The 24,959-nt window shown below is 33.9% G+C and overlaps 1 long non-coding RNA gene across 1 annotated transcript in view; it reads right to left on the bottom strand.

The window, feature by feature from the left end:
* Window positions 1-11,961: 11,961 nt before the first annotated feature.
* LOC141573152 (uncharacterized) overlaps window positions 11,962-24,959 on the bottom strand; it is a 71,333-nt gene continuing 58,335 nt past the window's right edge. The window contains exons 3-4 of the long non-coding RNA XR_012498772.1: window positions 14,858-14,921; window positions 11,962-14,236 (exon numbers count right to left, since the gene is read on the bottom strand). This is a non-coding gene — a long non-coding RNA (uncharacterized LOC141573152). The remainder of the gene's footprint in view (window positions 14,237-14,857; window positions 14,922-24,959) is intronic.

Raw genomic sequence — 24,959 nt, 5'->3', positions numbered from 1 at the left:
TGAACAGACACTTAGATGATAGATAGATAGATAGATAGATAGATAGATAGATAGATAGATAGATAGATGATAGATAGATAATATAAAGATGGAAAATAAGCTAAGCACATGAGAAGATGTTATATCATCACTAATTTTTAGGGAATTTCAAATAAAAATGACAATAAAAGGCCAATATACATGTTTTTAGAATGGCTAAAAATTAAAAGACTAGCTATATCAAATTTGGGGGAAGAAATAGAGGACCAGGAGCTCTCATACAATGCTGGTATGAATGATAATTGAGAAAAAACAATTCAGAAACCAATTTAATAACAAACATTAAATACATACTTGCTATATGCTCTGGCCATTCCACTCTGAGATATTTACTCAACAGAAATGAAAGTATACATCTATAAAAATACTTGTACATAAGGTTGCCAGGATCCCATATATAAAAGCATGGCTTGTATTGAGTGATTTTAGTTTGCATCCTATGTTGACATTGTCAGGATACTCTAAGTATCCTGCATTTGTGTGTTTTTGGTAAATTACGAGGTGTGATTAAAAAATATGGTGAATGTTTAGTTCAGGGCAACCGGATGGGCTCAGTTGGTTAGCATGCTCTCAAAAACAAGGTTGCTGGTTCAATTCCTGCATGGGATGGTGAGCTGCGCTCCCTGCAACTAAAATTGAAAACGGCGACTGGACTTGTAGCTGAACTGCACCCTCCACATTAGATTGAAGGACAAAGACTCGGAGCTGATGGGCCCTGGAGAAACACACTGTTCTTCAATATTCCCCAAGAAAAATTAAAAACAAAAAAAAATTTTTTTTTAATTAAAAATTAAAAAACGTATTACAATAAAAGACACATTGCCATTAACCACCCTCAAAATACTCCCCCCTGACTTTGAACACACTTATCCCATTGTTCTTGCCACTTTCTGAAGCAGCTCTAGAAGTCCTCTTTCGTGAGTGTCTCTATTTCAGCCTCCATCTTTACAATGCTCTGTGTCACACATTGCTCCTGGTACGGCAATTTCTATCAAATAAAAACATTATGGTGTGTCCTCATCTAACTTATTCATGGGATTTGGCACCATGTGATTTCTGGCTCTTCCCCAAAGTCAAAATAATCGTGAAAAGAAAATGTTTTGAATGGATGCAGGATGTCGAGGCAGCCATGACAGTGCAACTAAACACACTCGTGAAAGAGGACTTCCAGAACTGCTTCAGAAAGTACGAGAATGATGGGATAAGTGTGTTTGAAGTGAAGGGGTCCTATTTTTAGGGTTATTAATGGCAATGTGTCTTTTACTGTAATAATTTTTTTAAAGTTATACATTCACCATATTTTGTGATCTCACCTTATACATCAAGTAAGCAGTTAAAGCTATTTTATTTTGTTACCACAGTAATTAATGTTTAAATCACTTAAATGACAAACCTACTTTAATTTATTTTTAGTTTGTAAGTTTGTAAACTGTTCAATAATTCAACTCAGTTTATGATCAGTAATGAGTTAGGAATTATGAGTAACAGAGTCATGTGTCCGTTAGATCGTCAAATGCATAGTTTTTCAATTCTTGCAATATTTCCTGTTATCTATTTGTGTATTGTTGAATACCAAAGTGCCAAGTCACAAGTATAAATTTCATGATAAATATTCTGAACAGTAGACATTTATAAAGGAGAAAATTTCCTTTGAAAGTCTTTGTGCATTTGCAATTGTTCACTTAATTCCAGAAATCATGGAAAGTCAAATATAAACCAGAATATACTAAGAGCTAAGCATAAGAGCTGTGTGATTTCCTCAACTAGCACCAAACAAAGTGATTTAAAGAGCAATTTTGGTTAAGAGAAATTCTGATTAAGAAGATAAAATAATCAGAGCAAAAGATGTAGTGGTCTTCCAAACTGTATAACATCATCAATCTTTTAGGTCAAATGATTGTTTGAATATAGTTCTACCAACAGCGTTTTATGACTCCAAAAAAGAGACTAGCAAATTTTCTAGCCCTTAGACAACAACTACAATAACGAATGGTTATTATCCCTTGCCTTCATAGCATTGCCATAATTGCAAATAATTGCAATGAAAAAAATTCTGATTTTGCAATATTTTTGTTATTAAAAAAGTTTCCTTGTAAATCTATTGGAAGTAAAATCTCTTCAAGATAAAACTTTAGAAGCAATAGCAAATATTTGAAGAGACTCTTATTTAGAGTTAATGAAAAAAATCATACTGTTTATGGTCAAGATAAATAAATACAAATTTTTGTGGATACTTGTGGAAAGGTACAAGTGATGTTCAAAGTTGAAACAGGGCACGAGTGATTCTCCTGAAGGTGTTGGGTGTCCTACCTATATTCTGTCTCATGCTTCTCCAATAGCATCTGATATCCTTTCTATTGCCATTAAAGCAATTGTCATGAAATATTATTCGTATTTCATTTATAATGTTTGGACTAGGCAATTATATTTGAGATTTTGTTGGTATTCCATATTCTTGAATTCTCTTGCATTCAAAACTTTGTTGGCTCAATAAGAAATGCTGTTGAGAGAACTCTCAGTTTATTTGAAGTACTGAAATCATGCTTTAATTCCTAAGGTTCCCAAAATTCTTGTTGACCTTTTAAAATAATTTGTTGAATAAAGCCTATTAATTTCTGAACATAATTTTCAACATCTTTTTAGCAATAGTATTATGCAAATTGAAAGAAAACTATGTTACTGAAGTGCTCCATCGCTTAAAATAAGTTGTTAAATGTATTAAAAAATTGACCAAATAAATGATCCTTTTAAGTGTCAAATCTGTCATTAAAAGGGATGACATCACTATTAAAGAGGAGAGGAATTCCAACACCAAATGAATAATTATTAATATAGCATTTCCCATTACTATACTATTTTTTGTTTTTTTATTTATGTTTTAATTTTTAATAGACATTTATGATTTATATCCCTCACACAGTGATAACCCCCCTCCCACCATCTACTACCCCTCTAACGTTGCATACAGCCATTATATTTCCACTGTCTCTATTCCTAATGCTGTACTTCACTTCTTGTAAATATATATATATAATATATATATATATACCTGAAGCCGAAGTAGTTGACATTCATTATTGTTCAGCTTCGGCTTCAGGTGTACAGTGCAGTGATCAGGCATCTACATCATCCCTGAGGTGGTCAGCTTAATGGGACAAGTGTCCATCGGATACCCTACAAAATCTTTACAACATTATAAAGAGACATTTTTCTAAAGAGGATATTCAGGTGGCAAACAAACATATGAAAAAATGCTCAGCCTCACTAATCAGTAGATAAATTACTATACTATTTTTGAAATGTACTTTATCCCTTAAAGAATGTGATTCTTTTACCTGCCTCACTCTAAATACTCTTCCAGCATGGAACATAAACTATAGCTGCAAGGAATTTTATATGCAAATTATGAGGAAAAAACGTTTTGAGACAGTGAAATATTTTGAGAAATAAAATTAAAGAAAGAAATATGTAGTATAGATAATTATAATTTATTTCTAATAAACAAGGAATACTTTTTAGTTATGGTACAATATTACTTTTTATGTCAGTGTGCATGTGCATAGGCAATTACAAGTAATTCAAATTTAACAGAGTGCCTTATATTTTTATTCACTAAATATGGTAATTCTATTTATACATGAATGTTCATAATAGTTTTATTTTTAATAGCAAAACCTATAAACAACCCAAATGTTCATTATATTAGTCTGTTTGTACTGCCATAACAAAATACCACAGACTGAATAGCTTAAACAACAGAAATTTATTTCTCACAGTTCTGTTGGTTAGAAAGTCCAAGATCAAGGTACCAGCCAATTTAGTTCCTGGTGAAGTTCTGTTTCTGGTCTGCACATAGATCCCTTCTTCTTGTGTCTTCACATGGCCTTTCCTCTGTGTTCATGTGGAGAGATGGAAAGAGCTTTCTGATGTCTCTTCTTACAAGGCCCCAATCTTATTGGATCAGGACCTCACCCTTTGACCTCATTTAACCTTCATTGCTTCCTTCCAGGTCCATCTCCAAATATAGTCACACAGAAGAGTAAGGCTTCAACACATGAATTTGAGAGGAACACAGCATTCAGTCTATAATGTCCATCAACAACTAATTAGACAAACTATGGTATATCCACATACAAGTGTAACACAATGTTATTTGGAAATAAAAAGAAACTATTGATATATGCTATAACAGAAATTACTCAAAATAATTATACTGGTAAAAGAAGTCAGACAAAACAAACAAACAAAAAAATACATACTTCATTTTTCCAGTTATATAAATGTCTAGAAAGAGCAACTAATCTAGTAATACAAGTAGATTAGTGGTTGCGTGAGAATGAAAAAAGAGGATGTAGAAGTGTGGAAAGACAGGAATTATAACGGGGCATGAGAAAAATTTGGAGGACGGTGAATGTGTTTATTATTTTGATTGTGTAGTTTATTTCTTGATGTATGTTTAATATATACAATAAAACTTTTTATAAAATTTTTGTAAAGGTCACTGACAACTCCTGAGAACCACTGTTAAGGTTACTGCCTGGGGTCTGGCCTCAAATAGGGCAAGCCTGATCTTTTACCAAGTTCCAGAGATACAAGTCTGCACAAACACACTGTCCTCCTTGTACCCTGCATTTCTCAAGGGTTTTTTTAGTCAAAAAAGACACCTCTTCTAAGCAAAACACCTGCTGTCTCTTTTCTTTTCTTTTTGCTATAAAGTTAAACCATGTGATTCTTTCTAACTGGCATAATTTCATCAGGGACAATTTGGATTTAGAGACATTCCCTTGGAGAATTGTTGAAAGTAAAGAGGGTTGTTGATTTGAGAGATGCTTTAGAGCAAAATAAGAAAAACATCAAACTATGCGATAGTCTGCATTCTTTAATCAGTTTGAGGAGGCTTCCAAATGCAAACTGAACTCAAATATTTTGACCCACTGGGTGATTCTTTATCTAATACCAGTGAAAATTGTGAAAATTTAAAATTGCTTCATTTGTCAATTCACCAAAATTATGTTCTCTTCCTTGTTTTATGTTTCCTTTCTTTTTTTGGTCCTCTTCCTCCTTCAGAGCCAGTTATCACCTCAGTGCAACCTCCACAGGGAGAAAATATTGGTTGTTCTCTGAACTTAAATCCCTGTGCCATTGTTAAAGACTCCCTAAACACCAGGACTTAAAGGAAATTGTTATTTAAGAGGTCAAACTTGTTCTGGGCTCAGACTCTCTAAATTCTATCGATCAATACCAATCCGAATACTATAATGTGCCAAGGTGATGCAACAATTAGGTTCAGGAAATTGTCACAACCCTCAGTATGTTTATGGCCTTGATGGCAGTGACGATTTCAGTGTATACCAGGGTGTATACATTTTAATTTTAAAAAGTTGAAATACATTTTAATTAAAACATTCATATAGTATATGTTTATAATATACACATAAAATACAGTGTATTATTTATAATTCATTCAATATGTAAACACATTCATAAACAAATAGAGAACAAATGGGGTACACAGATAAAGGAACATACAACTAGAATTCAAAAAGTTATATCCGACACTTGCAAGCCTTGTTATCATGATTAAAGAATTTTAACCTCTCAGTAATAATATTTCTCTTCTCAAAATGTAATAAGAGAAGATTATAACTAATATCACCATGATTTCCCATACTTAAAAAAATTTATGCCGAATATGAAAACAAATTTTTCAATAACAAATTATAATCCTATACAAATGAAGGATATCATTATTTTAAGTGCACTGTAAACAAGTGGCACTTAGTAGCTTTCATTGAACCACTATTCACGGTTCTAACCAATCTTGAAAAATAATGTATGTGCGCCTTCTCTTTTGCAATTTTTACTGCAATTAATAAATTTTCTTCTTTTAAATGTCATTTTGACTTAAAAATGTCTTATTTCCTATAGGCTAAAACTTTGGTTCAGTCTGAAACCAATGGCTGCTTTTCTTAACTCTCACCTTCTGCATCTATACAGAGGATTCATCTCTTAACTAAGGCATTTTTTTCTTCCAAAGTTGTCTTTCTTTCCCTTTACTGATTCCCAGTGATTTTTCCAGGGCTTGCTTAGGTCATCCCCTTGTGTCTCATCTTACGTCACCGCAAGAAACACAAATTTATGTGAATTCCTCTTGTCCATATTCCTTTCAATCACAGAAAGTAGTATGGTTTTCAATTTCTTTCTTGTCCCTGAGTATTCACTCCTAACCCTTCCACTGAGTTTCCGCCTACAGTGAGCTCTTTATTCTCTGAATTCTATTACCCTTACAATCAGTGTCTCATTCTTTAACTTTTAATTGGTCTGCACTTATTTTCTTCAGGTCTTTGTGGCAAACAAACTATCTTATTTTTTGGTCACCCTTATGGGTCCTTAATGTAGTTTAGGGTATAGAGTTTGTACAAATACTAGGTGGTTGCTGATTGCTTGAACTAAATTGTAATGCATAAGTCTAAATGTATTTGTAGCACTTATAACTACCTCACGATAAGGTGCATACATTCACAGACACATATTTGAATTATTGGTTTGGTGCAAAAGTAATTGCCATTTTTGCAATTATTTTTAAACTTTTAAACCACAATTACTTTTGCCCCAACCTAATAATATAGATGCAAACTTACTAAAAATTAAATAGGAATAAATAGTCTGCTACTCCGTAAAGAAATGACTTTTTCTAGCTGGTTTATGCATGAGTGAAATGCTATCTGATAAGAATATTGAATATTCAATAGCTAGAGCTTGTGAGAGCAGTAGAGGGTAATCAAATGAGCTGTAAAACTCCCATTTCTAAGAACATATACACTAAATTACCTATAAACCACTACTTAAAGTTTATGTTTGTGTAAATTATTTATTATTCTCCTTATAAAGATTTAAAGTCCCTTGATCACCAAAGCCAGTCCTGCTCCTTGTCCCATTACTCACAAATTTACATATATAGCATTCTCTTCATAATGTTACAATCAGGTTAATATGCAATGTTTTGTGACATTGGAATTCAATTTCAATTGAAACTGGCAGCTATTGATATATGGCAGGGAAGAGGATGCATAAAAAGCAAACTCCGGAATTGAATTCAAATTTTCAAAATTTGGTATTTACTAATAGGAACAATTTAAAGATTTAAATATATGATTTAGTGAGACTCCAAAGCAAATGTGAGCTTTACAAATATTTTATTAATATGCAAAAGAATATTTATTACATGAGGTGAAATAAACTACTAATACATTTTAATTTTCATTTATGTTTAGGTCTGTATCTATGAATAGTAAACGTTTAATTGTTAGTCTTTGCCCGGCTCTTACAACTGCCGTAATTTAATTCTATAATTACACCAATCTTTTTTTGTATTGTTTTTATTTGACTTGTAGTAAATAATTATTAAACACATTGGTGACAAGGAATACGTTTCACATCTGTTACAATTGAAATAGAATGTACAAGCAATTAAAACCACACAAACAATGCTACCAGAAGCAGCAAATGGCACAGGCTGAAGTTCAGCTTCTAATTAGAGTGAGAAACTCCTCCCAGGCCTTTGTCTCTTCCCAGAACACACCCAACATCGTGCTGATCACAGTTTTGCTGTTTATTTTCTGTACCCCTCACATTACCATACACATGTGTTGCTTTAACCACAACCCCAGCTCCACAGGTCGTAAGGCTTCTGTGATTGCTACAGCAATTTGTTTCATAAGGTGCTCTTGAACTTGTAATTTTCTACTGTAAATTTCTGCAATTTCTGTAAATTTCTGCAAGTTTGCTGAGGCCAAGGACTTGCTTGTTAGGAAGATTACTGATGTGAAACTTTCCAATCAATGGAACTAGATGGTGTTCACACATGGAAAACATATCTATGCCCTTCACAATCACCATCTCATCATGATCTTCATCAAATATAGCATCACTTAGGACATCTGAGTTCTGCTGTGTGATCTCTGATAAGTGACTTAACCTGATCCTCCTCAGATTCCACTTTTTTAAAAATGAGTATGACTTCCAAGTTGACAGCAGGATCACACGAGGTCACATGTGTACAACCTGGTGTGCCTTTCCAGTTGACCCATTCATTATTAGTAACATGTTATTTAGCCTCCATTGGTTATGTGTTTTCCAGTTATTTTCTTGTACCCGATCTTTAATTTCATACCACTGTGGCCAGAGAAGACACTTGATATGATTCAATATTCTTAAATTTACTGATATTTGTTTTGTAGCCTAACATGTGATCTATCTTAGAAAATGTTCAATATGTATTTTAAAATAACGCATTGTCTGTTGCTTTTAGGGAAATGCTCTAAAAATATCAATTAAGTTCATCTGGTCTAGTGTGTCATTTATGGTCACTGTTTCCTTGTTGATTTTCTGTCTGGAAGACCTGTCCATTGCTGTCAGTGGGGTGTTAAAATCTATGATTGTTTTACTGTCAATCTCTGCCTTCATGTTGGTCAATATTTATTTTATATATTTAGGTGCCCCAATGTTAGGTGCATAAATGTTTAGTAGGGTTATGTCCTCTTTTTGGTTTGATCCCTTTATCACCATGTAATGTCCTTCTTTGTCTCTTATTAGAGTCTTTGTTCTAAAGTCTATTTTGTCTGATATGAGTATTGCTATCCTAGCTTTTTCTTGGTTCTGTTTGCATGAAATATCTTTTTCCATCCCTTTACTTTTAGTCTATGTATGTCTTTTGATTTGAGGTGGGTCTCTCATAGGCAACATATGCATGGGTCTTGTTTTCTTATCCATTCAGCAACCCTATGTCCTTTGATTGGATTATTTAATCCATTTACATTTCAAATGATTATTAGTTTTATAGTTATTGCCATTAACTGATTCATTTTTTATTTTCTTTTGTTTGTTTGTTTGTTTTTCCCCTTCATCTTATTAAAGAATTCCATGTAACATTTCTTGTAATGCTGGCTTAGTGGTAATGAATTTCTTTACCTTTTTCTTGTCTGGGAAGTTCTTTATCTCTCCTTGAATTTTAAATGATAGCCTTGCTGAGTATAGTAGTCTTGGTTGTAGGCCCTTGTTTTGCATCTCTTTAATTATTTCTTGCCAATCCCTTCTTGCCTGCAAAATTTCTGTTGAGAAATCAGCTGGTATTGTTATGAGTGCTTCCTTGTAAGTAACTAGTTTTCTTTCTCTTGCTGCTTTTAGAATTCACTCTTTGTCTTTAACCTTTACCATTTTATTTATAATGTGTATTGGTGTGTGTCTGTTTGGGTTCCTTGACTTGGGACTTTCTGTACTTCCTGGGCTTGTATTTTTATTCCCACCAGGTTGGGGACGTTTTCAGTCATTATTTCTTCAAATAGGTTCTTGATGCTTTACTTCCTGTCTTCTCCTCTGATACTCCTATGATGGAAATGTTGTTATGCTTAAGTTGCCTCAGAGTTCCCTTAAACTATTTTTGTGTGTTCTTTTTTTTCTTTTAATTCTTTTTTGTTTTTGTTGTTCTGATTTGGTGTTTTCTGTTACCTTGTCTTCTAAGTCACTGATTCGATCTTATGCTTCATCTAATCTGCTGCAGATTACTTCTAGTGCATTCTTCATTTCTTTATTGTATTCTTTATTTCTGACTGGCTGCTTTTTATGGTTTCCATGTCTTTCTGTATCCTTACTATCTCTTTGTGGACTTCACTAAATTCCTTAAACATTCTTATAACCAGTGTTTTAAACTCTTTCTGTGGTCAGTTGGTTGCTTCTATTTCGTTTAGTTCTTTTTCTGGAGTTTTCTCTTGTTCTTTTATTTGGGACATATTTCTTTGTTTCCTCATTCTGGTTCTCTCTGTGTGTTTGTTTCTATATATTAAGGAAGATCTCGTATGCCTCTCAGTCTTTTCCAGGTGGCCTTCTATAGTATGTGTCCTCTGTGGTGCTTAGCACAGTCTCCATGATCCCCTGTGTGTATATTCCTGGAGTGTCCCTTCTGTGTGTCGTATGTATTTTCCTGTTGTAATTGAGCCTTGATTGCTTTTGTTGCATCAGTGGGTGGGACTGACTCTCCAGCTGACTGGATGTGAGGATTGGCTCTGCCCATAGTGTATGAGCTGCTGTGTTGGGGCTGACCACTCAGAAGGAGATTTGCCCCACAGACATTGTACCTGTTGTGACCACCCTTTGTGTGTGTTACTTGTGGGGCTTATCAGGTAGTGTTCTGGTTTGGTCTGAAATAGGCCTCTGGGTGTTTCTGGTTTCTCTTGGTAGGGGATTCCATATAGACCCATCTCAGCCTTGCCGGTGACTAGCCTGGGGCTACTTGGTTGGAGCTACAAAGCTATATGTGGTTGGTTGCTGCCTGTACTGGACCTGGAGGAATGTGGGGGTGGCCTCACTGTGAACCAAGGTCACCAGTATCAGGCCTGCAGCAGCTTAGGAAAAGGGCCAGGAACTCACAGGCCTGTTACCACCTTCCAGCTACCACTGGTATCAGGCCTGCAGCAATTTAGCAAAAGGGCCGGGACTCCCCTAGGCCTGTTGCCGCCTGCTAAGCAACCCATAAGACTCAGCCATTGAAAGAGTCTCCTTAGGTGCACAGGCCAGGCTGGTTGACCTGGTGTTGAGTATATCCCCAGCAATGCAGCGCTAGCTGTGTGGGGCAGGGTTCCAGGGTGTCACAGGGTATGTCTGATGGTTTTTACAAAGTTAATGTAGATTCAGTTCTTGCACCAGTGTTGGACCTGTTAACACTTTACAAAACACCCTGAGAACACTGTGGCCAGCCACTATGTGCCTCAGGCCTCCAGATCCCCAAGGGCTGCCCAGGAGAGACCATAGCACCAGCTGTGACTGACTGCCCACCACCAAAAGTTCCTTAGGTTGCTGGGGGCCAACAGCTGCTGTAAAAGACTTCCGCAGCTTGTTGGGTGGGGCTGGCCTCCCAGGAGCTGAGAGTGTCCTTGGAGATGCAGCATTAGTTAGTGAGGTACAGATTCATGGCATCACCAAGTTGGTGTATATGCACGCATTTTACAGGACCAATGTGGTCTCAGATTTGGCCCTTTGGGGGAGGGTTCAAATAGGAAAGATGGTGCCCTCCTGCAAGCTAAATGTGAGGCAGACTTCATGCAGGAACAATGGCTGCTGTGTCTTCAGCCCTCAGCCCATGAGGGGCCACACACCTTAATCTTTCCCTGTATGTCTCTGGTACCTCTCAAGTTGCTGCCCCTCTACCAGAGTGAGTGTTTGCAAGCAGGTGAGTCTGTGTGTGGGCTCTTTAAGGGGATGTCTGGGTTTCCAATTACTGCCTTTGCTCTTACTGGGATGAACAGATAGAGTCCTTACGATTTTCACAGCCAGATTTTGTGGGGACTCCTTTTCCCAGCACAGGATCCCTGGGTTGGGGAACCCAGTGTGGAGCTAAGATTCCTCCCTTTTCAGGTGGTAACTTTAATATCGAGATGTCCCTCCTGTTGTTCAAACACTACCTATAGGTTTGGAGTCAGCCCATTTTGCTTCTCAACCCCTCCTAGCAGTCTCAATGTGGTCTCTTCTTTATATCCTTAGTGATAGGGGTTCTGTTCATCTAGTCTTCAGATGATTCTTGAGATTGATTGTTCTATAATTTTGTTGTAATTTTAACGTTTTCCTGGGAAGCAGCAGTCATAGTGTTTATCTATTCCACCATCTTGGACCTTCAATTATACCAATTTTACAGATGAGGAAATTGAGGCACAGAAAGTTTTAGTACTTGATTAAGATTGCATGGCTAGCAAATGGAAGAGTCTTGAACCCTGATAGCATGATTTTAAAATTAGTGTTTAGCCGCTACCCTATATCATATCATCTCCTACACATAGTAAATCCTAATACTTTTACATTCTCATTAGCTGCTAGGCTCTGTTTAAGTATAGATAGATGATATAGGTAAACATAGACATATAGACACAGCAGTATTTTAACATAGATTTTTACCCCCATTGTACAAATAAAGAAGCTGAATCACAGAGATTAAGTAAATAGCCCAAGTTTACACAGATACAATGTGGTAAATATGGCATCTGAATCAATACTATCTTCTCTAGAGTCCGTGCTTTTTGACACTGTAACTTAGGAGTCTCATGTAATAAATATACAAAAATATATCAGATTAATTAACATTGCTCTGTTCATATTTTCATATTTAAAATTTCCCTGTAATTAGTTTTGAATTGATCATTATTTTATTTCAGTATGTTAATCAATTAATTTATTTTAAAATAACTCAAAAGTAATAGTACTGAGAATGATGAAAATTTGCTTATGGAAGGTTGACAAAATTTTCTCAAAAAATTGTATTTTTCTATCATTTGGCTGTGAGATATTATAATATTTCCTATTTTCTTGAGAAAAATATAAAATATTCTATTTGGGGGAATTTCAAAAGCAGTTTTGGATCAAAATCCCTGTTATTCATTATTATCTCAATAGATTCACTTTTGTGATGCTCCAAAGTAAATCATTTACAAAAAGTACGAACATGCAAAAGATGTGGATTTCAACCAGTGTTTTGGGACTGATTTGCCAGGTCAAATTAAAGTGATTTTGGATTTAGCCTAGATGATATTTTTATTTAAAAGGTTGTAATATAGAAGGGAAAGAATGAAGAGAGGGAGGAAGGAAAGAAGGATGGAAGGAAGAGAGGAAGAAGGGATAGATGAAAGGAAGAAGGAAGTGAGGAAAGGGAAAGCAACTCAAATCTCGGTAAGGTCATATATTAGATATAGGTACTCTTTCCCAAATGTTAATAACACACATTAACATGAACTTTTAGATAAAAAGGATTGGTGAGTACAAAAATAACCTACTGTTTCTAGATTCTTGAGATGACAAAATAGAGGAGTCAATCTAGAATAGTGATTAAAGTCTCAAACTCTAAACCAAAGTGCTTAGTTCACATCCCATTTGTTCTGTTGGTAACTGAAGTCCTTGGGTAATTTATTTTATCTCTCTGTGCCTCTGTTTTTATACCTATACGATGAGGTTAATTGTGACACTTTTATGAATTGAATTAAAATATACAAAACATATTATATATAATTGTATCTGACCAATAGTAAGTACAATATAAGTGTTTGTTATAAATTATTCCGATTTTTAAATTTTATTTGATTATATGATGCACTATTTACTCCATGAATTTTATTTCAGCTAGCTCAAAAAAATCCATTTCATACACAGCTGACCCTTGCACGACATGGGTTTGAACTGCATGGGCCCATTTATATGCAAATTCTTTTCAATAAATACTGTGAATTTGTCTCCTCTTAAAGTTTTCTTAATAGCATTTTATTTTCTCCAGCTTACTTTATAGTAAGAATATAATATATATTACATATAACATATATATGTGATAATCGACTGTTTATGTTATCGGTAATACGTCCAGTGAACACTAGGTTATTAGTAGTTAAATTTTGAGGAAGTCAGAAGTTAGAATTGGATTTTCAACTGGTCGGGGTTCGACACCCCTAAACCCCGCATTGTTCAAGTGTTAACTGTATAAACTTCTCAGGAGAGCTAATTTATACTTTCTGAACTAATAATAATTTAATAAATTCAATATAGCCTTGCATTGATAAGCGTTAGTATACTTTATCTCTCCTGAAGCAAAATGTTACTTCTAAATTTTATTTTGTTTCATTGTTCATCGTGGCTATTATATACTAAAAGACCTGAAATATGAAAATAAAAACATACAAACAAAATAACAAGAGGGTCCTTGAATTGAAATATCCACATTCTATTCCATTTCATACACATATAAACTACAAGCATAACATTTCAATTTCCTATCAGTAATCTATCTAGTTCATAGAATTTGTAGAAAGGCTCTTTATTGCTTTTATAAATCGACTAATAGCATTACCATAAAATCTTGATGATGTTTTTAAATCTGATTTTAATTTATTTGACAGAGAAAAAGATTGAACACATTTTTTTAAATGAATCTAATCAATCTCTTTTTTACATCTCTTTGCTTGCAGACACCATGATCAGAACATTGGAAATCTGATCATGTCAGATGTCCTGCTGAAGATCATGATAAATTGCACATTGCATAATGTAGACATTTTGTTCAATTTATGGATGTACTTCCCATCCCATCTCTCAGATTCAAAACATGGAAGAATCAAGGTGTCTGTGATAGAAATGGCAGCAAACTTCTTCCAGTCGTTCCTTTTCTATCCTGAAAATTGAAGCGATGAAAAATTTCTCACCAATTCATTCCATTGACTTGTTAGCCATATCCATATAATACACACACACACACACACACACACACACACACACACACGATTATGATAGAGTAGGTAGATCGATAGAAATGAGCAGGAAAAAGAGAAATTTAGCCCTGGTTAGAAAGCCCTTGCAGCAGCTCCTACTTGGGACAAGACCCCTGGCAGCCACCCAGCAGGACTCCAGGCTGACACATACCTCTGAATCACAGAGATAAGTTGTTAAAAGTCGGAGAAGAGGAGAACACATCCTGTCTGTCACCAATACCTTACTCACCCAACAGGACTCCAGGTTTCCACATACCCCAAAGGGACATGTAAACACATCCCCCAAATCCAAGGGGATGTGTTTACACATGTCCCTAAATCAAAGGGATATGTTTACACAAGCCCCTAAATCAAAGAAATGTACTGTCAAACGCCAGAGGACAAGGCACCTCAGGGGAAGAGAGACGGATAAGAGAGGGGAGAGAGGGAGGCAATTCTATCCATAGAAAGTAAAGCCTTTACACAAGGTAAAAAGAGGCTGCTTCCCTCTCTGGGGTCAGCCCACGCCATGTCTCAGAGTGTACCTTCTTTTACTAATAAACTTCTGTTCACGCTGTACAAATTTCTGTCTCTTGATTGAAGTCTTTCCTTCAAGAAGACAAAAGCCAAGGTTTAAATGTCATTTTCCCAGTAACAATTAGAAGAATATAATATAAAATCAGGGGGAAAATATTTTTCTCAATTTATATCACTTATGACAGTAAAATCTTTTGGCAGATTTACCAAAAGCTCAGTGAATTTCCTGTACCTTAAGCAATGACATATAAGCTTCAAAACAGTCAAAGTGGAATAAATCATTCAATTGTTTATACCTTGAAAATAAATGCACCTAGTGTGAAAGAGTTCCAAAATATCAGGAAACACTTTATAAGAGTTAGAAATTTTTTGTAATTTTTTTTTCATAGCACAGAACAACAAAAATTAACCTTATACAATGTAAGGTGAAACTAAGAATGATGCCTCATTCACATGTATATTGATTTATTCATTCATTTATTCACCTCACTCTCCACTCCCCATTCTCCAACATTCAGCACTAGAGTTAGCAGAAGGGATTCTAACCTCACTACTTAGGATCATGAGAATTTAAGCTACTTAATCTATGAGGACTTCATGCTGTCATAAAGATGAAATGAAGTAATGAACATATCATTAGCACAGACTCTGGTACATAGTAACTGTACAATATATGTTGTCCTCTTTTATTATCATTCAGTGCATTTTGCCAGCCAATGGATGATGTGAATAAGGACCTTGATGTCAAGCAGTTGAGAATATAATGCAGTAAAAGGAAAATGCATAAATAGTGGTCATATAATGTAGAAACAGAAGAGAATCAGAAAAATACATGAGTATATTCCAACTTAAACAACTTAGAAGAAATAGAATGTTCATGATAGTATAGGGGGTCAGAATGAATAGCCTTAAGATGTGCCCCTAAGACCACTCTGGTACATAGATTGTTTCTAACTGAAAACAATCAAGGCCCAGAAGTCTCAGGAACAAACTGACCTTCCCCCTTACTACCTGAAAGAATTTAGATAAAAGACCTGTTCCAGAAAGGGAGCCATAATCATCGATAACTGTATTTTACTATGAACTAAGCTCAATAGACAGGGAAGAACCTTGCAAGGCCCATTTGATCAAAGTCCTCTCTGTGTCTCATTGTTTCAAGATGGCCCAATTCACATTTGTTTATTAAACATTAACTATTTTCACCTCTTTGTGAATTGCCTTACTTCTTCCTCTTTACTCCTCCGCCCCCCATAGTTCTGAATAACTTGTATACCTCATTTTGCCTTACTGTCTTTGGGATTTCCATGCTTATGTGAATTCCTAGTGCATGGGTATTAAAACTAGATTTTCTTCTGCTAATTGTCCGTATGTCATTGAAGTAGTCCACCAGCCAGAAGAACTAAGAGGGTAAGGGGTAAAATTTCCTCATCCTCAATGGTATATAGTTTTGATGTCTACTCTGTATTGTTTTTATCTAAATTATTTTTATCCCTTTTCTCACAGAAACAACTAAACACAATCGAAGCCTCTTCAGATGTCATGTAATTCTCTACCTGTTTTTGTTTAATGAAATATTATATCATCAGTCATTTCTTTCAACTCCATCTGAGCTGACATACTGAAAACTTCCAAAGCATGGTTGGAAAAGCCCTATACTGTATGTTAATTAATAGAAATAGACAATTGCAGTATTAGTTGACCTAAATTTTTAACATTAGTAACATGTAACCAAAATATTTTTAGTATCTTCATGGCCAAAGTATTTATTAGCCACAGAAAATTAGAACATAAATCTGATAACTATTTCAGAGTTCTCAATATGTAGCTTTATAGATATGCCAAGGGAGTCTACATTTCTCAACTCAGATTTCTATATTCAAATTCCAGCTCCACAACGTAATTCCCGCCAGAACATTGGGCATGACAGTCACTCTTTGCCTAAATATTTACATCTGTAAAATGGATCTTCAATTAATATCAGCCTCATAGATTTGTCACGGGATTTAATAAGACAACATATGGAGAGTGCTTGGAAATGTTCCTAGCAGATGATTTAAGGTCAAGAAATTTTAGCTATTATTATCATCATTACACCTATTATTGATTCAATCTGTTTTTGCTACAGTGAGTAATTGGCCTATCCCCAACTAAGAAATTGGATGCCATCACAAAGCCTGGATTGATAGAAATTTTTCACTCAGAAAAGTAAACTGTTAAGTGATATTTGATTTTATTTATAACTTGATTTTCTCCTTGTTTTTGTAGATTGAATGTACCCAATTTTGAAAAAGACTGCTGCTTATCGTCTCTGTGCATATATCTTCTTGACTGGGCATATGTTTTATCTTGGCATCCTAACCAGTTATCCCATCGTTCCTAAAATAGACACAAACAGACTGTTGTCATACGGCCCATCCTAAACTAATATCAGTTAACCATGAGACCTCTTTCCCATTCCGTACAGATTCTACATTCTCTTACCCAGCCTTGCAACTTATCAAACCTTCTTGCCACCAATTTCCCACATTTTGCATTTTAAACCTACCTGCAGTTAAGTTTCACATACATAAAATGTACACATACACACACACACACACACACACACGCAACACACACGGCTAATTCTTTGATAATTTTTGTTTTTTGACTTTTGATCATAGACAACAAATATTGATGACAGCACACATTGGTATGCAGCATGATATACCTGGATGTTTTTCTTTATCAGAGCTGTGGGGGAGGAAAAATAATATTCTCTCCACCCTTCTAGGTTTTTGGCTGAGATCCACACCCCACAACCATAATAAAAGACAAATTAACAGGAGAAAAATGAATAGTTTAGTAACATGTATACCTCCTGCACACATGGGAGATACCCAGGAAAACTGAACAACTCCCCAAAATGATTCAAGTCACCACCTTCAATACCATCTCTAGCTAAGACAAGAAAGACATGGGGGGAAGAAAGTGGGGACTCACTTATGGGAGATTATCAGGAAAAGCACAGAAAACAAGGGTAAGGTGTGATGCAGATTTAAATCCATGCCTTCTCCATTGATAAGAGTTTCTAGAGATTTGGTCATCCTCCTCTTCCTGGTACAGAGAGGGAGGCACACTTACAAACAGTGACCACCCTTGTAAATATGAATGTCTCTTTCAAAGAGTAACTTCTACTTGGTTTTTAGAGCTTCTCCCTTGTCTAGTTTGTTTGTTTATTTGTTTGTTTGTTTGTTTGTTTTAATAACCAGCTCAAAATAATCCTTATGCCTAAGAGGTATATTTTGGAGTGTCAGGTTCTGCAACCCTTCACAACATTCAAGGAAAAGACCTCAGTTTTATTTGAGAGTCATTCTGCAGCACAATTTCAATTTTCTAGTTTCATCAGGAGATAAGAATCATGATAATGTTATTCAGCTTGTGAGTGGCATGGCCTGTCTCATTTGTAAACTCCTCTCATCACCTTTTTCATATTTGTTACAGAATAAAAGGCAATAGGATAGTGGGTGGAATTGAATATGACATTTATTGAAATATTCTTGAAGTTATAAAAAGTAACTAGTTAGAGCAAACTGTTCTTCCTAATGGAGTCCCTGCGTTTCTGGTGGATCATTTTAATTAATGTACAAAGTTCCAGTGAATCTTATAAAAAAATCTTATAACACTTGACAGAGTGATCATTTATAGTAGTCAAATTTTTTTTTAATTTTTTTAATTACATTTATTGGGGTGACAATTGTTAGTAGTAGTCAAATTTTTAATCATAAAAGAAACAGTGTTTTTATTATATACTGTTACACAATTTGTACTATTACATCCAATGTAATGACATAGAACATACTTTGGCAGCCTGGGATTATCTGATTCAATGCAAAATTTCACACATGACAGTTTGTAAATTATTATTGTGCAGCTCTATCATATAATCAGGTATCGTTATCACATAGTAACCACATAGAGCTATATTTTAAACAGACTTCGGAAAAAAAAAAAAGTAAAGCAAAAATCCTCATTGAAGCAGTTTTTTTAAACTAAAAGACACAACACTATTGTTAATATTGCCGTGATTTATTTTAGAAAACCTTGGTTCTGCAGTAGTCTATATCCTAAGTATTGTTATAATCTCAAACACATAGAAAAAATAAAATTAATGGCTAAATATCTTTATTGGATGGGAAACTGAGTAAGAGTACCACCCATATCATATTGTCAGCTGTTAAATCAAGACAAGGGCTCATTTAAATACAAATATGTTATTCTTGATGTCCCAATGAGGGGTTTTTATTTACATGGATCAAATTTCTTACGTTGAAAATTAATACATCCAACGAGTATACTCTGGGGAAACTGAGAATAAGTGTGCTTTTTACATCAGTTTATTTCCAAACCAGATGTATAAAAGCACTCACTAACAAAGAAACAGCAGTTATTTGTACCAGGTTTGTCTTAGAAGAGTTTACCAGGGAACTCATTGGAAAAGACGGTATGTTCAAGCTTCTTGGATTCTCTTTTAACGATACCTACTGCCCCCTGCTGACTCATCAGAGAAATAGATCGTGGCTTTCCTGAGGAAATTGACACAAGTGCTTTTGAGTAATTGACAAGAGTAATGGACAGAAATATCTATTAAGATTTGATAATGTATAGATATTTACCTTCCTATGATTATGTATAAAAATTATTTCCATATCTAAGTTATGAACTGCCCCTTTCAACCTGTCTTTTGTGTGTTCTCAAATGATTTTCTGATAACCCTTCCGTTTGACCCACTAGATCAGCTTATGTTATAAATCCAAACCAATGAAACTTAGAGACTACTGGAAGTATGAAGCGGTTATTATTAGTTTTAGGACAATTGAACAAGATTTATTCAGTAAATCTGAAATATGTTTTCACTGAAAGTGGGTGTTTCATGGTACGTACCTCACTTTTGACAGCCTCTAGGACATAATCCCTGTTGAACACAGGTTATAGATAACATAGTAGATATATGTGCATGGCACATATCCACATGACTAATGAGAAAACCAAAATATGTGTGTATTAATAATCATAAACTAATTTATTTCATATTTTTAAAAATATTTCACAAAAATAACCAATTAGATAATTTCTTTTTGGAGTCTTTATGTCATATTCTAGTAATTTGAGCAAATTGAGAAAAAAAATGAGGCTACTTTTAATCATTTAAATGAAGATTAATGGATATTTTGTTTCCTCAACATTAATTAATCTGTAAAATGGATCTTATTTCAACTACACTTACGAGTTGCTATAAAAAGAAAATATTTTCCAAATTCAGACCAAAAGTCTAAGTTATAGGAGAATGTTCTAATAAATTTCTGCTGTCACTTTCAATAAAGAGAGCCCAGAAGTAATCCACACTCAAAGTTATATTCTAATAAGGCGTCTGAGTAGTCAGTCACCATTTTTAAGTTGAGAACATAACCAATCATTTTCTCTTCATCCCAGATTATCAACCATAAGAATTGTGTTTCATTAACTAAGTGAAAATAACACTTGTTATTGACAATGATATTTGAGATCATTTATAGTTATAAGTCCCAAACTATTTCACTTGGAAAGCCTATGAAAATATGTTATTAAAAGCACTAAAAGGAAATAAATTGCAGCCAAAAAGTATAATAATGTAGTAATAATTATCAACTTGTAAGTAAAATAATTATTTTATTTACTTATATCTTTCATTAGTTGTTTTAAAAGAATGCATATTTTATAAAATGCTAATTTTAATTAAGAAGTAATTAAATAAGTAAACACTCTAAATTATTAATATATAACATAAATTTTTCTTTAAATGAGATAATTGGTATTAACTATTATATATACAGATAAATGTTTATCAAAGATTATAAGTAAATGCATAACAAATAATTAGATATTTTTTATTTTTATATATTACAATTATTATGTATAAGTAGTAATTCATTTTTGTTTAAACAAGACACTTAAATCAACAAGCAGATGATTACTATCTGCCAGAGACAAATAGTTGAAACCTACCAGATGATACTCCACCCTATGATTCAATTTTTCTCATGAAATTAGGAGTTGTAGCCCTAAGTAGTCCATGCTCATTAATCAAAAATTCTGCCCAAACTTATGAATTGTTCTTGGATTACCCAGTCAGAAAAGACAGAAATGATGGGAGAAAAATCTACAAAGCTGCAGTACTTATCCCAGCATTCCACTTACATGAGCTTTTATTTGTCACAATTAAATTTGTTCTACTCAAACATTAGTAAAAGATTGTGTGTGTGTGTGTGTGTGTGTGTGTGAATACTGAATACTTCCCCAATGTTTAAAGTAATTATTTTACATATTTTCTTTCTAGATTCTGAGTATTACAAATTATTTTAATATTTTCCTGTATCCAGGGAAATACATACGTATTTACTCAACTGGCTTTTATTTCCTGAAGAAAGGATTGCTGATAAAACTATAATATACAAATAAGCACATAGCTATCTTGAAGTTAGTTTCAAACTTTCACTGGTTTTTCAGAATACAAACAATAAAATGTGAAATACTCCTAGAACTGGAAATTTCCATATGGCTTTCAATGAAGATTCTGAGAATTCAGAAATGGAGACAAAAGTGTCTTGTTGAAGCACATTGTAGGGTAATTTATTATTTTCAGCAATACTACAATTAATGCTATTTACTTAGTGGAATAATTAAAGAAATGCTTTCTAAGTACTGATTTAAAAATTAGAAATGCTAGATTCTAATACTGCCATGGTTTCTAACGATTTATATAACCTTGATAAATCATTACACCAAGTAATCTTAAATTTCCTTTGTAAATGATGGAAATGGCTAAATGCTTTTGAAAGTCACTTCTAGTTATTTATTCTTTTGATGAATGTCAATGAGCTTTCCTAAATGGTCCCTTTCCCAAACCCCATTCCCATAATTTGGCATAATCTGTATAAATCCATTTACTCCTCAAAACAACTCTATGACAATGGCAGTTATCACCATTTCACCAATAATAAAACTAAAGTTGGGAAAGAATAATAGACCGGTTGATATTCATACAGGTGGCCAATGGCGGAAGTATCTACTTCTTAACAGTGGGAAACTACACTGTTAGTGGGAAAGTGGCTTTCTCAAAGAGGCTTTTATGATAAATGACATTTTTCTAAGGGCAAAAAATAATTATTTAATGAATTATTACTGTTCCCATTTAAAGGTGGTTTAGTGGTTATTTCCAACGAAATATACACAGATGACAGGTCAACTTGCATCACTATATACATGAAGAAAAAATTATAATGTAAGCTCGAATAAACAAACTACAGAAATTCAGGAAATTGGCCATGGACATATACATTTAAATAAAATATACCTGTCAATTTGCACAACAATAATTCAATAAAATTTTAATAAAATAATTCAATGCAGCCAAGAAAAAAAGGTTATTGGGTTATTCAACTTACTATGTTGTTTGAATCGGTCAAAATGAACCAGTAATTGAAAGAGATTCATTTTGGTTTTTAAGGACAGAAGTCAGGATAGAATGTGTCTCCTGGATATATGGATTTTGCTGTCACATCTCATAGAATTTCTCATTATTTAAATTATTTCTGTCGTTTAATGGATTTTCACTTGAGAGTAAAACCTCATTACACTAAATTGCAACCAACATGAAATTTTATTTTTTAAAATAGGCTTTTCTCTTTATCCCTAATTTTCTCTAAATTTTCACTTCGTATGTAATTCTCTTTTTTGTCGCTGAGGAGCTCCAAAATAAAGTCCAGTTAATTATATGCCTCATTATCAATATTACCATAGCACTGTTTTAGTCGTTTACTCCAATGACCTTTGATATCTTCAATTCAGTCTTTTTCATAAGAATCTTGGATGTGTAACAGCCAGATGATTTGGGCCATTTCCAAAGTGAAGGGATTCAGATAGATATTCCAAGATGTTCCACTTTGGGCATGTAGATTATTTTAAATTAAAAGAAATGGAGACTCTTCAGGCTGTTTTACCTCACCTTTAAATAATTTAAATTGGGGACCTTGCCCATAATAAGAGTTATTACCAGAAATACATTTTTATGACCTAGCTGTATCGCAGGGCAAACATCTAATTACTGAACATCTGCTCTTCTTATCATCCTGTGAATTACTCTCCTTCCTTTGAAGCTCCAGGCCCCTATCCTATTACCTACCAGTGGTGCCAAAAAAAAGTATACATTTTAAGAGATGTTATCTATTATTTTTTGAAGTTGAACTGAATTACGGTAGCAATGTGTAGTATGACGTTCACTCAAAAGATGGCGTTAATCAAATGAATGCTACCATCATTCCTTGTATTACAATCTTACTAGGTTTTTTTTCTTTCTTAAAATGTGTATACATTTTTTTTTTTTCTTTTGACACCCTTTGCTCTGTGTACCTAGCTTTACCTTTCTGTCTCTGAGACTTTCATGTATGTGGGATTTCTGACTCCTGTGTATGTGGGGTTCCTGTGCACATGAAATTAAATTTGATTTTTTCCTGTTAATCATTCTTAGGTCATTTTAGTTACTCAACCAGGCAAAATGAACCAGAGGAGGTAAAGGGGAAATGTCCCCTTCTTCCACAAAAGCACAAACTGATTTTATTCTGATAGACAATGAAACTTAGAGGCCTCCAAGCAGAATAGTAGTGAACTGGGACGGTTGATTTTTTTTTCCCCCCTCTTCCTTTCTCTTTTGTGCTAGAAGAACTTAAATAAAGTCCCTATAGTCTTTTTTGTTTTCTTTGTTAGATTGGTGTTTTTGTTTATTTGGTTTTTTGGTTGTTGTTGTTTGTTTGTTTTGCTCTTGTTTTTTTGTATAACTAAATGGAGATGAAATGCTCAGACAGTTTTGAAGGTTTACCTCAAAATTACTCAGCTCTGTACTGTTATTCTAGTTTTTCCATACAACTTATTTCATTCTTTAAATGTATTATTGTCTGTTTCAATTTTAATAATTTTAAAATAGATAAGCAAAATAATTGAACACCCACATCACTTAAATAATTAATTTGCATGATCTCACCAGCAGAAATTAAAATATTAAATTTGGATAGAATTATTTTTATTATTACTATTATTATTACTCATGTCAACATGTTGCTGGTCTGATTACAAATACAGACAAATAAATTATGGTTATAAAACTATATAATTGATGTTACCAAATATTATGTTGATACCTCTTTTTAAAAAGATTGGAAATGTAAATCATCATCACCATTATTGTTTGAATTATCTAGTTTTCCTGTGTACTTTTTGCAAAAGCCTATATGGTATAAATTAGATTTCCAAACTGTTCAAAATTCAATTTGATAGCCTTGATTGCAATTAAAAAATCTTTGTGATATTTTAAAAAATACCAGAAGAACATTCTTATGTATTGTGCTCTTCAGTTAAAGAAAAATATAACCTGTATCCTCCTAACAATTATTTACTCATTGGCATTTTTTACACATGTGTAAGATAGGAAAAAAAGAAGTCCTGAAATATTATATTTCTAAAGTTAATTTTGAATCCTAAAAAAACAGCATTAAAATTTGTTCAAGATAGCTTTAATGTGTTTAGTATTATAATTCATATTCAAATTATGCACTATATACACTGACCCAGAGGCTTTAATATGCCCTTCAGGGTCATTAGACTTTAGATATGTTTCTTTCTGACTATAAGTTCCTGACCTCCCTTTACTTACAGCATTTGCTTTAGAAAACTTTTAATTATTAATTATTTCTCTATCCAGTTAGGATGTAAATATTCTACAATGCAGGACTATCTTTCTCTAGGACCTGAAATGTAATCATTAAAAAAGATAAGGCCTTGATCTCTCAGTCTCTGGGGGAGAATATGAGCCCTACTTTGATAAGCAAGAGTTAGCAAATACTGATAGCCTAATCACATTGACTAACCTTCTCCAACATTCTCTAGTACTTCTCCATTAGTCTTCCCCAGAGTTTAAAAATCCTACTTTGCTTCATTGAAGGCTTGATCTTTATTGCAATAGTCTTTAATAAATTCTCCCTCACCATTTTTAAGTGTCCAGTGCAATTTGTTTTTGACAGTTCAATGATTAATTGATTAACC

The sequence above is a fragment of the Rhinolophus sinicus genome, linkage group LG09 (genome assembly GCF_036562045.2).
Source record: "Rhinolophus sinicus isolate RSC01 linkage group LG09, ASM3656204v1, whole genome shotgun sequence".
Classification (NCBI taxonomy): domain Eukaryota; kingdom Metazoa; phylum Chordata; class Mammalia; order Chiroptera; family Rhinolophidae; genus Rhinolophus; species Rhinolophus sinicus.
Note: the sequence above shows the minus strand (reverse complement) of the source record. Positions and strands in the feature narration are given on the sequence as shown.